The sequence below is a fragment of the Callithrix jacchus genome, chromosome 16, assembly GCF_049354715.1.
Source record: "Callithrix jacchus isolate 240 chromosome 16, calJac240_pri, whole genome shotgun sequence".
NCBI lineage: Eukaryota > Metazoa > Chordata > Mammalia > Primates > Cebidae > Callithrix > Callithrix jacchus.
The window spans coordinates 63,371,721-63,384,801 of NC_133517.1; the positions used below are offsets into that span (position 1 = coordinate 63,371,721).

The 13,081-nt window shown below is 36.5% G+C and overlaps 1 long non-coding RNA gene across 1 annotated transcript in view; it reads left to right on the forward strand.

Annotated features, from left to right (window-relative positions):
* Positions 1–252: 252 nt before the first annotated feature.
* The window catches only part of LOC118148471 (uncharacterized), a 117,449-nt gene continuing 104,620 nt past the window's right edge, over positions 253–13,081 (forward strand). Inside the window, exon 1 of the long non-coding RNA XR_004735287.3 lies at positions 253–317. This is a non-coding gene — a long non-coding RNA (uncharacterized LOC118148471). The remainder of the gene's footprint in view (positions 318–13,081) is intronic.

Genomic DNA, 13,081 nt, shown 5'->3' on the forward strand with positions numbered 1-13,081 from the left:
AAGAGTCCACATAAGATGAGAAACAAGCAAGGGATTGGGCTGCCCTGCAGCCTCTAGGAAGTCACTGGGTGTATCCAGGATGGTAACTTGGAACCAAATCCGAGCACTGAATGAGCAGGTGGATTTGGTTCTGAGTTACCATCCTGAACAGACCATCAGTGAAATAAACCTTGAGCATTCACTCCACCCCTCTGACCTTCAGCGTCAACACTGAACAAGTAGATATAATACTGTCTTCTTAGCAGCCTCAAAGAGGATTAAATGAGATGACAGACATAAAATGGGTAGTGCAACGCTTGGTTCACTGGATATAAAAGGTAATTATTATTTTTGTATTATTGAGATTACTTATGTGTTTGGGTAACAGTGACAAATTACACATGCCTGGAGGGTAGCATGCTAAAGCAATGCACTGCAGTACAAGAGGAAGACTAGAATGAGCTGGATTTTTAAAATTGGTTTCATTTTATTCATAATATGAGTAGTATCTGCCTTCTGATTTTTCTCTCTCCCTCCCGCTTATGTTAGATAAAATAGTGCTTAATCTCATGATGATGCAAAAGTGGCTTCCCTATTCAGGCAAACATGAAGAGAAGACAGCCTGTTATATGCCAGGCTAATACGAGTCACTTTCACTCATCACATACTGTCTATCTGTCTTAGTCCATTCAGGCTGCTACAACTAAACAATTTTTGAGTGGCTCATAAACAACAGAAATTTCTTTCTCATAGTTCTGGGGGCTGGAGGTCCAAGATGAAGGTGCTGGCAGATGTGGTGTCTGGTGAGGGCTATCCCTGGTTCATAGATGGCAGCTTCTCACAGTGTCCTCACATGGTGGACGGAGCAAAACAGTTCTCTAGGGCTCCATTTATGAAGGCACCAACTCCATTTAGGAGGGCTCTACCCTCATGACCTAGTCACCTTCCAAAGTTCTTATCTCCTTCACCTTGAAGGTTAGGATTCCACGTCTATATTTGTTGTCACGGGAGACAAATATCTAGACCACAACATTATCATATTATCTATAACACTACATTGCATTTATTCTGTTATGTGTCTGACGTTTCCTCAGTATACGTTGAATCTCTTAAGATATAGATCTTGTTCTATTGCTTTCTGCATTTTCTGCACCTATACCTACGTTCATTCAGGCCAATGATTGAACAAAAATTCGCCATTTGGCTGAAGTGTACCTATAGTTTTTGTTTGTTTATTGTTTTTTTATTTTTGTTTTTGTTTTCCATTGGACACTATCTATTATGATTGGGCAATACCCATATCTTACTAGTTGTTAAACAGTATAAATATTGATAGTGGTTAGGGGTTGAATGAATATAGTTTATCCTCACAGTACTCATGAAGTTCATATTACTCAATGTGCATGTAAGAGGAAACTGATGTTCAGACAGGACTTATGTAACTTCCACATTCTTTCAGAGTGTGGAAGGGGGCCAGGATTTAAAATCTGTTTTGTCTACTCCAAAGTCCAAATGCTCTATTTTTTGTTGCCAGCTATGAATCTTTAATTATTTAAACAGTCTGGTATTGAATACCTAGGATATTTTATAATTCAAGTCTTATTTTAAAACTTTACATCAGATAGGCAAGAAAAGCCAGATGGATCTGTGCATAGAGCCTAGTTCCTATCTTACAACCTGCCAGTCATGCAAGAGCAAAACATTCAAGGTGATTTCAGGCAAAATGTATCCTAATCTACTAAGTGTAAGGCATTTATATACAAAAAGAAAATCAAACTCAATAATATAAACAGAGTCAACCCTCACTCCCTTTAAAAATCCTGTGCTTAAATATTTGCTTGTGTACAGAATGAAAAACACAAGCTTGATGAATATTTTATGTGGTTTGTTCTAGACTTAATGTTTATATCACCCCAGAATGCATAGATTGAAGCCCTAACCCCTAGAGTGGCCGTATTTGGAGACGGATCTTCTAAAAGAGTGCTTACAGGTGGGGCAGTGGCAAAACCCCATCTCTACCAAAAGTACAAATTATTAGCCTGGTGTGATGGCATGCACCTGTAGTTCCAGCTACTCACAAGGCTGAGGTGGAAGGATTGCTTCAGCCTGGGAGGCAGAAGTTGCAGTGAGCCAAGATTCCATCACTGCCCTCCAGCCTGGATGACAGGGTAAGACCCCATCTCAAAAGAAAAATAAAAGTAATTAACATGAAATGAGGACATAAGGGTGGGGCCCTTATCCAATAGGATTAGCATCCTTATTTAGAAGAGACACCAGAGAGCTCTGTGCCAAGGAAAAGCCATGTGAGAGCATAGCAAGGAGGCAGCAGTCTGACAGCTCAGAAGAATCTTCACCAGAAACTGAAAACAACCCTGCTGGTACCTTGATGTTGAACTTGCAGCCACCACAAACAACTTATTATATTATTGAAGCTACCCAGTCTATAGTATTTTGTTATGGCAGCCAGAGCTGACTAATACACAGTTAGAACAGCTTCTTCCAAGGGAAGCCTGGTTGAGTTGACCAAACCAACTTTAGTTAACACAGATACTGGTTAAGAATGGGTGGTTATCAGATTACATATGCTCATGCTTGGAAATAAATATTGCCAATCAGCACATATTAATGAGACCCAACTTTGTCCAACTAATCCTGTAAGAAGAGAGTATAAAAATGTTTTGAGACTATGCCAGCCTCAATTGAAATTTTCAATATGTTTATGGGTAAATAAATTCTATTTAGTTCTCATCTTCTTTGTAAAAATCACAGGAGTGGATAAGAAGGCCTCCAAGTTCTTCTTCATGTATGGGACTTTTGGGGTACTTGTTCTTCCCCATTTTATAAGGAATTGATGTACTCAATACTATTGAAAAGTGTAAGGCAATTTGAATTTCCACCTACTTTCAATAAAGGCAGAAGGTCTGGGTATGGCCTTCAGCGTTTATACTTTTTATAGTTCCCCAGGTTATTATAATGTTCTGTCAAAGTTCTCAACTTTACTAAAAATTCTCTGCCTCCTAAGAATGCTATGTTCTTTCTACTTATAGGCCTTTGCTGGCATGTGCTCCCTCTCTGCTTGCAATAGAGAATTATTTTTTATTCTCAAAATTTCTTTTTTGACAACTTTGCCACATATTTCAAGCAGAATTTGATTTCTCTTCTTTAACCTAAAGAATCAATTCATGGCTGAGATATAGCACCAGTCTCACAGAGGTTGGAGAACATGTCGCATCTCTCTTCCATGCTCAGCCCCATCATAGAGCTCTGCACACATCAAATGTTAGCAAACAAATAGTTTATTTGGCTTTAGATAAATTCGTTCAGTTCTCTCAATCTGTTGATTCATCCATGAAGAACTCTTGCAATTCTGACATCATCTAGAAATTTAACATAAATAAATCTTTGTGTCTGAACATAAAAGCATATGATACAAAAATTCCTAATGTACTTTTAGAGAATCGTTCAATTAAAAAGCTGTTAAAATGCACACACTTTACAACAGAAGAAATTCAAATCTGCCTCGGTCCTGACAGAAAGAGGATGCTGCGGGACACTTGCATTTAAGTGGTGGCTGTCAGACAAGTCCAAGAGGGTTGTGAACAGTTGAGCTGTGTACACCATGACAGTCGGGTGAGAAGTGCACAGGGAAAGAGCTTTGGCTAGAGTTGGGTTGTCTTCATATTATCTCCCATCAAGTCTGGCTCAGTTGCAGTAAAGAACACATACTGTCTATAATTATTTAACTATCCTTATGTATTCTTGACCACAAACTAAAAGTCAAGTCATTTAAGATACAAATATTGTTAATGAGATAAGCAGGAAATGAGGAACTCTACAAAGCCATTCACATTTACCCTAATGCATTCTGCCAATTAAAGAACCTTAACAAACTTGTTAGTGTATTCTTTATTGTGTCTGAACTTTTAGTTTATCTTAGACTTTCTTTTTTGCTTTCTGGTGATCAAGAAAATCTAGGAGATGCATCTGTGATGATACTGAGGAGGATGTGTCCAACCATAAAATGTCAGGGCTGAGAGGAAAGAGAGTAAGTATGTGGTACACACCTTTACTTCACAGATAGGTGACTTGAAGCTTTGAAAGAGAAAATAATTATTCAAGGGTTTAACCAACAATTCCTCGATCTATGTTCTTCTGAGTACAATGGCATCTATGGAAATTTCTCTTCCATCCTAAGAGGGTCTCTGTCTTGCAACTGTTCGCTAAACGCTTAGAGAAAGAGCTGTAAGTCTCAGTTCCTGGTTTGAGTTTGTGATTCCTACATTCTGTCTTCTCTAACCACAGTTTTAGGCAAATGAGAACAGTTGCTCACCCTAGGAGAGATAGATTATTGGTGAACAAACAGTATTGCTGTCTGCTACAGCCACCATGTAAGATACATAAGCTTTCAGAGTATCAATAACTTTGTGCAAAAATAGGAATAATCCTGGCCTCAAAAGCTGATTGTGATGTGTGAATGATGTCATATTGTGTTATCTAAGTAAGAGTAATGAGGAGAGGGGACTGATTTGTTCTAAAGAATTGGCTCACAGGATTGTGGAAGCTGGTAGGTCCGAAATTTGCAGAAGAGGCTGAAAGGCTAGAAATTCTAACAAGAGTTAATGTTTTTGATGTTGTAGTCTTGAGTTTCAAGGCAACCTGGAGGCAGAATTTCTTCCCTTCTTCCAGGGACCTCTTTCTTTTCTCTTAAGCCCTCAACTGACTGGGTGAGCCCCACCCACATTATTAAAGCAGGAGGTTAATCTACTTTATTAATGTACTGATTTAAATGTTAATTACATCTAAAAATCACTTAGCAAAAACATCTAGTCTGGTGTTTTACCAAACAACTGTACACAACACCTTAGCCAAGTTGACACATAATTAACCATGACACATATTCTTGGCATAGTGTGAGCTTCTAGTAATGTCAAGTAAATGTTAGAACTTTTCCTTGACTTTCTTTTCAAAGCATTTATGAGTTTCTTTTATTACAGGAGATGCCAATTTAAAACAATTAAAACTATCAAACAAAAATTGTGTGATATTTTACAATACAAAAATTCTTCTGGGTCATTATGGTTATTTGATAGGCCATTTTCTTAAACACAATTGACTGTATGATTGAGAGGTATGTTTAATAAGCATTGATTAAATACTCATTACATACTTAGAGCTCTTCAGGGCACTAAAGCTATAAATAAGAAGGCAGGGCCCAGGATCATCAGATATCCTCAAATCTAGTGAAGGATTGGAAGTATATGTATCATTAATTGGGGTGCCTCTTATAATAGCATATGTTTAAGGCAGCATACACTGTAGAGAGAGAAACTGATTGTGCCAGAAAGCTCAGAAAATAGTTCCAAGGACACGTGACTTTTATGCTGGCAGGCAATGCTTTAAAAGCAGACTAAGTATAGCACATTGCACCGCCCAAAGCAGGAAGATCAGAAAGAACATTCATGGTATAGTCAAGTGATGGCAAGACACTCACAGGGCCTTCAGAGAAGAGTGAACAGAATGTTATCTTTCAAAATAATACTGGACCCTCTCATCCATCTCTCTAGAAGTCTGCTGGGCTTGCCTCTTTATGCTGAAATTAAGCATCTTAGCGGCACCTGAAGTTCCTTCACAAACGGGTCCTTTGAATGTTCCCATAATTATCCTGTGCCTTTCTGCACATAATATGCCTGCCCAGGACTGCATGCTAATGATTCTTCTCATAGTACATTCAGCATATCCCTGTTTCTCATCAGACAAAACCCACATGTACTTCAATGCTCAGACTGTATGAAATCTTCCTTCAACACTTTTCTATTCTCTAAATAAACTTAATTATTTTCCCCTCTGATCTACCATATGACTCCAGACATATTTCTATTGCAGCTTATAATACTCTGTAATGTAAGTTTTTTTTTTGAGACAGTCTTGTCTGTCACCCAGACTAGAGTACAGTGGCATGATTACAGCTCACTGCAGCATCAACCTCCCAGGCTCAAGCTATCTTCATACTTCAGCCTTCTGAGTAGCTGGGACTACAGGCATAGGCTACCACATCCAGCTAATTTTTTTTTCTTAACTTTTATTTTTGTGAAGACAGGGTCTTGCCATGTTTCCCAGGCTAATCGTGAACTCTCGGGCTCAAGTGATCCTCCCATCTTGGCCTCCCAAAGTGCTAGGATTAAAGGCATGAGCCACCATGCCTAGCCCTGTAATGTATGTTTATGTTTGCCTATTTCTTGACCACATAGGATTAGAGCTCTTCAGGGAGGTAGTTGTGTTTTATGCACTACTGCATAGTAGGATCAAACCTTGTGGCCAGCACTAACTGGAAGCTCAGTATATGCTGATGGAATTAATAAATTTCAAATAAAAACCAGGCGCTAAACATAGCTATGGTTGAATAGAAGCAAATGCATTGCCAGTTAAATTAAATATTTGTGACTATTTTAGAATTAATATTTTTTTGTGATATCAATGTCATAATTGGTAATGATGCTGAAAAAGACAAATGTGTTGAAATGTTTTTCTGTGGGTTTGAAACAAATTGCCTGTCTTCTACTATGCGAATCCAGAATGTTGAGTCACAAACAATGGATCATTGCCCTTCAGATTAATGAAAAGAAAGATGAAAATAAACCTTAGCTCTGGTTTAAAGCACTTGAAAGTGATGCCTCAAACAAATACAACTATAGCATAAACTGAGAAGGATCAGGAAAGTATTCTTTTTTACATTTCCCTTTATTTCTGCAGCAAAATTTATTTCTTTTAAAAATAGTTATTCTTTGGCCTGGTGCAGTGGCTCACACTTGTAATCCCAGTGCTTTGGGAGGCCAAAGCAGGTGGATCACGAGGTCAGGAGATAGACACTACCCTGGCTAACATGGCAAACCCCATCTCTATTAAAAATTCTACTAAAAATACAAACAATTAACCTGGCATGGTGGTGGACACCTGTAGTCCCAGCCACTCAGAAGGCTGAGGCAGGAGAATCCCTTGAACCCAGAAGGGGGAGGTTGCAGTTAGCCGAGATCATGCCACTGCACTGCAGCCTGGGCAACAGAACGAGACTCCATCTAAAAAAAAAAAAAAGTTATTCTTCAATTATTCTACATACTAGTAGCATCATTCTACACACTAGTAATTCAGTCATTCTACATACTAGTCCCAGAGGGATCTTTCCAGAAGACAAATCAGATCATATCACGTCTTTGCTCAAAAGCATTCAGGGGTTCCCCATTATCAATTGATTGACATTGAAACCGTCTGACTCTAACCCACTGTCTGATGTCAATAATGTAAAAAAATTTATTTACATTATTATTTATTATGTACATAAATATAAATACAAGATTATGATTTAAAATAATAGGATAAAGTATGCTTTAAAAATTATTTCCCTTTATTTCTGGAGTAGATTTGCTATAGAATTGCCTTTTTATTGTTCTATTTTTGCCTTTTTATTATTTTTTTTCCCAAAAACATATTTTGGTTTATTGAATTTTTTATGCTTTTGTTTTTTCTCACATGAATTTTTACTCATATCTTTATCATTCACTGACTCTGTATTTTTTAGGTTTTGTCTTTTTTTTAGCATTTATAATTTTTGCTACTAAACTACATAATATATACAGAGAAGTGCTTAATTTATAGGTTTGATTCCATTTTAAAAAATGAAGACATGCATGTAACCACAACACGGACTGGGAAACAGAATGATACCATCACCAGCCCCAGAAATCCTGCCTGCACCTCTTTTCAACCCTTCTTTTTCCTCCTTTATAAAAGTAATCACCACTCTGACCTCTAGCAACACAAGTTAGATTTGTCTGTTTTTGCAAAATGTTTTGATGGAATCATCTGTCCTGCATCTGGCTTTTAAAATTCAATATTACATTGAGATTTAAACCTATGTTGTTGGAGATTTATATATATATATATACATATATATATATATATATATAAATCTCAACATATAGTTTATTTAGTTTATTGATATATAATATACCTTTTGGTGAATAATAAATATATTGTGATTTCTTTTTCTGTTCTATTTTAATAAAAATTCCCATTTCTCAATATTAGAAACCAAATGTTGCTAAAAATATTCCTGAACTTGACTTTTTGTCACTCGTTGGTATGAATTTCTGTTGGATATATACCTAGAAGTAGAAATGTTGGGTCATAATTTAGGTCTATGTAGACACTGCTAAACAGTTTTCCAGAATGAAATGCATGTTGCAATTGCTTCACATACTCAATAACCCTTGCTTTGGTTTGACTTTTTAAAATGTTGTCCATTCCTGTGGTGGGTAGTGATACTTTCTTTGGTCTGAGTTTGCATGCTTCTGATGGATCCTTTATTGAGCACCTTTTTCATCTTTATTGCCTTTTCTTTCTTGAAGTACCTTCAAGTTTTTAAATCAACTTTCCTATTGGATTGTTTATCTTTTACTTATCCATTTGTAGCCTTTATTTATATATTCTGGATCAGACTTTTGTCAAATATATATCTTATAAATATTTTCTCTCTCCCAGTGGCTTTCATTTTTGTCCTCTTAATGATGTTTATTGATGTGAACCAATGTTCTTAATTTTAGTGCAATCTAAAATTTTTTAGAGCAATCTAAAATTTTTTATTCTTCTCTTGCAAAATTATTGACTTTTATATCCTATTTAAGAACTCCTTCAGACAAGCAAAAGACCGTCAGTCACAAGCACTACTAAGGTTCCTTACTCTGCTGCCTTAAAATTGGAGAGGAAATATAAACTCTAAGATCACCCTAAAACTGTGGTGGGCAGCCTGGGAATGCCAATTTGTAATCATGACTTCGGTGGAAGAGGAGCCCTCACTTTCAGAGCATGGAAGGGAAACATGGCTGCAACTGTAAGGAAATACAGGAGAGCCACACAACTGAGCAAGAGCCTACCAACTGCCCACTACACATAAGTGCCACCTACTGGATCACACCACAAAGCTCAACACGAAAAATATTTTGCTAACATACCTTTCTATGAAACCAAAAACAAAAGCCAGATACAAATAAAGATCCTGCACAAACCTTCAGCCCTGTGAAAATATTCAGAACAGAAGGCTATTGACTGTACTGGATCTACACAGCAGTTAAAGGAACACCCACATGCAGAGGTGAGAGAACCAACAGAAGAACTGTGGCAATTCAAATGGCCAGAGTGTCTTATGTCCTCTACTAGTTTTCCAATAAGTGTTCTTAACTAGGCTGAGTTGGCTGGAATGAGAGAAATAAAAGTCAGATTATGAATGGGAACAAAGAATCATTGAGAATCAGGAGAATGGTGAAACCGAATCCAAGAAAAATAAGAATTACAATAAAAGGATACAGAAAAGATAGCCAGTATAACAGGAACCTAACTGATCGGATAGAGTTAAAAACACTCTATAAGAGTTTTATAATGAAATCATAAGTATTAACAGCAGAATAGACTAAGCTGAAACAAGAATCTCAGAACTTGAAGACTGGCTCTCTGAAATAAGAGAGTCAGACAAAAATAAAGAAAAAAAGGAATAAAAAGGAACAAATAAAACCTCGAAGAAATATGGAATTCTATAAAGAGTCTAAATCCACAAATCACTAGCATCTCTGAAAGGAATGGAGGAGAAAGCAAATAACTTGGAAAACGTATTTTAGGATATTGGCCATGAAAACTTCCCCAATCTTGCAAGACAGACCAATAGTCAAATTCAGGAAATACAGAGAGCCCCTGCAAGATTCTACACAAAAAAACCTACTCTTGAATGACTTTTGGGTAAACAATAAAATTAAGGCAGAAATCAAAACGTTCTTTGAAACTAATGATAATAAAAATATATATACCAGGATTTCTGGAACACAGCTAAGGCAAAGTTAAGAGGAAAATTTATAGCATTAAATGCCCATATTAAAAAGTTAGAAAGATCTCAAATTAGCAACCTAATATCACAACTGAAAGAACCAAAGAAGAAAGAGTAAATCAACCCAAAAGCTAGCAGAAGACAGGAAGTAATCTAAAGCACAGCTGAACTAAAGTAAATCAAGACACACAAAAAAATTCAAAAGATTAGTAAATCCATGAGTTTGTTGTTTGAAAAAATTAATAAGATAGGCCACTACCTAGGTTGATAAAGAAGAAAAGAGAGAAGATCCAAATATACACCTTTAGAAATGACAAAGGGGATGTTATCACTGACCCCACAGAAATAAAAATAACCATCAGGAACCACTATGAACATCTCTACACACACAAACTTAAAACACTAAGAGATGGATATATTCCTAGACACTATACCCTCCCATGATTAACCAGGAAGAAACTGACTCCCTGAAAAGACTAATAATTAGCTCTTAAATTTAATCAGTAATAAATAACCTGCCAACCAAGAAAAAGCCCAGGACCAGATGGATTCACAGCCAAATTCTACTAGATATGCAAAGAAGATCTGGTATCATTTCTTTAAAACTATTCTAAAAAATTTTAGATGAGGGACTCCTCCCCATCTTGTTCTATGAAGCTAGTACCATACTGATACTAAAACCTGGATGAGGCACAAGAGCAATAAAATATAAAACTTCAGGCCAATATTCTTGATAAACATTGATGCAAAAATCTGCAAGAAAATATTGGCAAACAGAATTCATCAGGACATCCAAAAGCTAATCCACCATGATCATGTAGTCTTCATCCCTGGATGCAAGATTGGTTCAACATCTGCAAATCAATAAAAGTGATTCATCACATAGACAGAATAATGTTGAAAATCACATGATTATTTCCATAGATGCAGAAAAGTATTTTGAAAAAATTCAACATGTTTTCATGTTAGAAACTCTTAACAAACTAGGTATTGAAGGAACACACTTAAAATAATGAGAACCATCTATGACAAACCCACAGCCAACATCATACTGAATGAGGAAAAGCTCGAAGAATTCACCTTGAAAACCAGCATAAGACAAAAATGGCCTCTCTCACCATTCTATTCAACTAGTCTCTTGACTGATTAGTCAAGAGAAAAAAAAAAAAAGCATAGAAATAGAAAATCAAACAGGGATAGTTTGACTTTCTCTCTTCCTATTTGTAAGAGAGGAAGAGAGAAAGTCAAACTATCCCTGTTTTCAGATAATATGATTCTTTATCTAGAAAACCCCATAGGTTTTACCCAAAAGTTCCTTCAGCTAATAAACAATTTCAGCAAGTTTTAGGATACAGAATCAATGTACACAAATCACTAACATTTCTATACCCAACAACAGCCAAGCTGAGAGCCAAATCAGGAAAGCAATTTTATTCATATTGCAAAAAAAAAAATAAAATACCTAGGAATATAGCTAATCAGAAAGGTGTAAGATTTGTACAATGAGGATTACAAAACACTGCTTGAAGAAATCAGAGATGACCCAAACAGATGGCAAAACATTCCATGCTTATGAATAAAAAAAATGAGTAATATTAAAATGGGCATACTGCCCAAAGCAATTTACAGATCCAGTAATATTCCAATCAAACTACCAGTGTCATCTGTCACAGAACTGTGGGGGATGCATAGCAACATATTCAAGCTTATGTCCAAGGCATTTGAGGTCAGGGCATGGAAAAATACTGAGGCACTGTGTGTGTGTTGTTTGTGCATGAGACTGTAACTCCTTAACCCTGAAAACAGGACAAGGAGTGGGGTGTGTGATAAGGAACACTGAAAACAGCCTCCTGAGAATGTCGTTTGATTGCTTTTACAATGTAATATGTGCCTCAGGACCTGGCTTCAAAAAGCAGTCTACTGGATGTTTGTGGTTTAACAAGCTCTTTCAATAAATACATGGTGGAGGGGTCTTGGAGCAGTACTCTCTCAGAAGAGTTGCTCCCCGCCCTGCTCAGCTGGAATTGTCTGAGTACTCATTCTCGGCACTCACTGCAAGCTATCAGCTGCAAGAACTAGAAACAACTTTTTAAAAATTCATATGGAACCAGAAAGCCTGAATAGCTGAGGTAATCCTAAGCCAAAAGAACAAAGCTAGAGGCATTACCTGACCTCAAACTATATACAGAACTATGGTAACCAAAACAGCATGGTACTAGCAGAATAACAGACACATAGACCAATGGAACGAACAGAAAGCCCAGAAATAAGGTCACATCTACAAACACCTGATCTTCAACAAAGCTGACAAAAACAAGCTATGGATAAGGACTTCCTATTCAATAAATAGTGCTGTGATAACTGGCTAGTTATATGCAGAAGATTGAAAGTGGACCCCTTTTTTATATCATACACAAAAATCAACTCAAAATGTATTAAATAATTAAATGTAAAACCCAAAACTATAAAAATTCTGGAAGACAACCTAGGGAATGCCATTCTGGATGTGGGAACAGGCAAATATTTTATGGCAAGGATGCCAAACGCAATTGCAATAAAAGCAAAAATTGACAAACAGGATCTAATTAAACTTAAGAGCTTCTATACAGCTTCTATTAAAAAAAATTGACAGAATAAACAGCCAACCTACAGAATGAGAGAAAATATTTGCAAAGTATGATCTGAAAAAGGTCTAATAGCCAGCATCTATAAGGAGCTTAAACAAATATACAAGAAAAAAAAAAAGACAACCCCATTGAGAAATGGGCAAAAGATATGAACACTTTTCAAAAGAAGACATACATGCAACCAACAGGCATATGGGAAAAAATCTCAGTATCACTGATTATTAGAGAAATGCAAATATAACCACAATGAGATACCATCTCACACCACTCAGAATGGCTATTATTAAAAAGGAAAAGAAAAATAACAGATGCTTCAAGATTGTGGAAAAAAGGAAATCCTTATACACTGTTTGTAAGAGTGGAAATTAGTTAAACCATTGTGGAAAGCTGTGTGGTGATTCCTAAAAGAGCTAAAAGCAGAACTACCATTTAACCCACCAATCCCATTAATTGGTATACACCCAAAGGAATATAAATCATTCTACCACAAAGACACATGCACTCATATGTTCATTGCAGCCCAATTCACAATAGCAAAGACATGGAATCAGCCTAAATGCCCGTCATTCACAGATTGGATAAAGAAAATGTGGTGTGTATACACTGT